General features: G+C 50.9%; 1 pseudogene; it reads right to left on the reverse strand.

The window, feature by feature from the left end:
• Window positions 1-24: 24 nt before the first annotated feature.
• Window positions 25-2,178, reverse strand: LOC102758027 (annotated as a pseudogene).
• Window positions 2,179-2,185: the final 7 nt, after the last annotated feature.

A 2,185-nucleotide genomic window follows, 5' to 3' on the forward strand; every position in this document is an offset into this window, starting at 1 on the left:
GTAAGATTTTATGAAAAATGTTCAGTCCTAATTTCTTTTAATTTGTAGAATCACTGGCAAAGTACATCAGGCGAGTAGAGCAGTTTCAGAGGTCCAGTTTCGGACAGAAGGAGCCTTCTCTATTTTGGTTCCAGAGGTGGTCGGATGCCCCGCAGCTTCATTTCGTTGAGTCCTTTCCAGTATTTAAAATTGCTGTCCAGATGCTGCCGTAACTCCTGTACGTCTACAAAGTCGTCCCAAGCATGGTACATGTCTGTGACAAAGTAGTCGATGAAGGAGATCTGGGACTTGGGGATGCTGCAGGTGTTTCGGTCAAAAGCTGGCATCGCCAGAATTAAGTCCAGCTTCTTTTCTTCTTCGGTCTGAGAAAAATACTCCTCCGAGATGCGTGCAGCCCCCTCGATGCACTGCTCCAAGGGCCGGCAGGGGTTGGTCACATCTGCACACTTGATCATCATCCGCTTGATCAGAATCCGGTTCTCTGGAGACCGGAGCATCGTGTCTACGTCACGAGGGTTTGGCTCACTCCCCTCGCTTTCCTCCAGCTCTGCCAAGGGCTTGACGACACTGTTGACAAACTTATTGATGTGCTCGAAGTGCCTACGTCGGCAGCGTGGGAGTTGTGGTAGCAGGGGTTGGAGGAGTGGTAGTTGGCTTCAATAGTCTGCAGCCACAGTCGCAGCATCGTCTCCGAGCACTTCAAGAATTCACAGACCCCAAAGCTAGCGAAGATTTTGAGACCAAGAAAAGTCAAAGGCCTTTTCTGAGTGGCAGTCTCCAGTTCAAAAACAAAGTCCCAGTCGTCAACGTTTTCCATGGCCTCAGCTATCTGCGGTGGGATATCGTGAAGGGACTCGGATTTGATGCAGGTGTTTGGTGGAGAGAGTATACTCATTCCCAGATAGTCTTTGAAAACCGTCAGACATCAGCCCCCCAATGAGGTCCTTGGTGTGAGGATCCTCTTCCTTCGCCTGAACTGGTGAATACAGCTCCAAGGTTCTCAGAATTTCCCGGACGCGGTCCAAGGCTTCTGTCACAGGCATGGAACTGTTCTCCTGGGCAGCACTGATGATATTGATCACCTTGGTTATGGGCGCCTCGATGGTCATGGAGTGGATCCGGGCCCTGGAGGAGTGTCGCCTCAGGCTGGCCACTTCGCTTGCTCGTGAGGCAACACTCCTGACGTCCAGGGAGCTTTTCCTCTTGTCTTTATGTTTACCTGATGGATTATCTGTGGGGGTGTCAGAATGAACAGATTCCGTGATCTTCTCAGCCTTACTGTTGCTGTTGCTCACTCGGGTAATGGACACATAGTGTCTAATTTTTCCTCCCTGTCCAAAGACAGGTATTATCTTCACATTTTGTTTTACATTATCTCCGTTTTTGGAGTGGTAAACACCTTGCCACTCCTTGTCCGTCTTCACGCATGAATTTATAGTACTGAACAAGTCAGCCTTTTTCTCATTTAGAGGCATTTTTGCTAACTCCTTCCCTAATAATTCACCTGACTCATAGCCCACTGTTGTTTCAAATGCTGGATTTATATACTGTATGTAGTTGTCCTCACTCGTGATTTTAATGGCATCTTGGCCTTTCTCTAGTGCAGCGAATACTGAATTACAAGCCCTGAGTTTCAGCTGTGACCGCACCTCTCCAAACTCCAGCTGCAGCAGCTCCGAGTAACAGGCCAGGAGGCTGGGGTTCTCCACGTACCCCCTCGTAAAGCCGGCACGAATGAGGGACATCACAGACTCCTCTGCATCCCGCCTGCGTACTACACCAACAACTGTGTTTTCTGAAACTTGAGTGGCTCGAATAGACTTGCACAGCACCAGGGCGTCCAGCTGCTGGGGGTTTCTGTGGTCGATGATGATGATGTCCTGACTTGCAGCCAGGAAACAGGTCGGGACAGCCTGGACCTCCAGGGCCACCGTGCACCTAAACCCTGCTTTCTCACAGGCCTTACGGAATCCTTCGCACTGGCTACCGTCTTTGATAAACACTAACAGTACCTGGAGTTGATCTGCATGAAACCTCATGGGGCCAAAATGCACGTGAGATGTTGTCCTCTTTGAGTCGGGGTCCTACACGTCCTCGGCCTCCCGGGCGCCCCGGTACACAGTCTGGGTCTCGGTACCGTGGATGCTTGAGGCACAGCCCATGCTGGCGGGGCGCCGCGGACACG

Source organism: Myotis davidii, unplaced genomic scaffold (assembly GCF_000327345.1).
Source record: "Myotis davidii unplaced genomic scaffold, ASM32734v1 scaffold362, whole genome shotgun sequence".
Lineage (NCBI taxonomy): Eukaryota > Metazoa > Chordata > Mammalia > Chiroptera > Vespertilionidae > Myotis > Myotis davidii.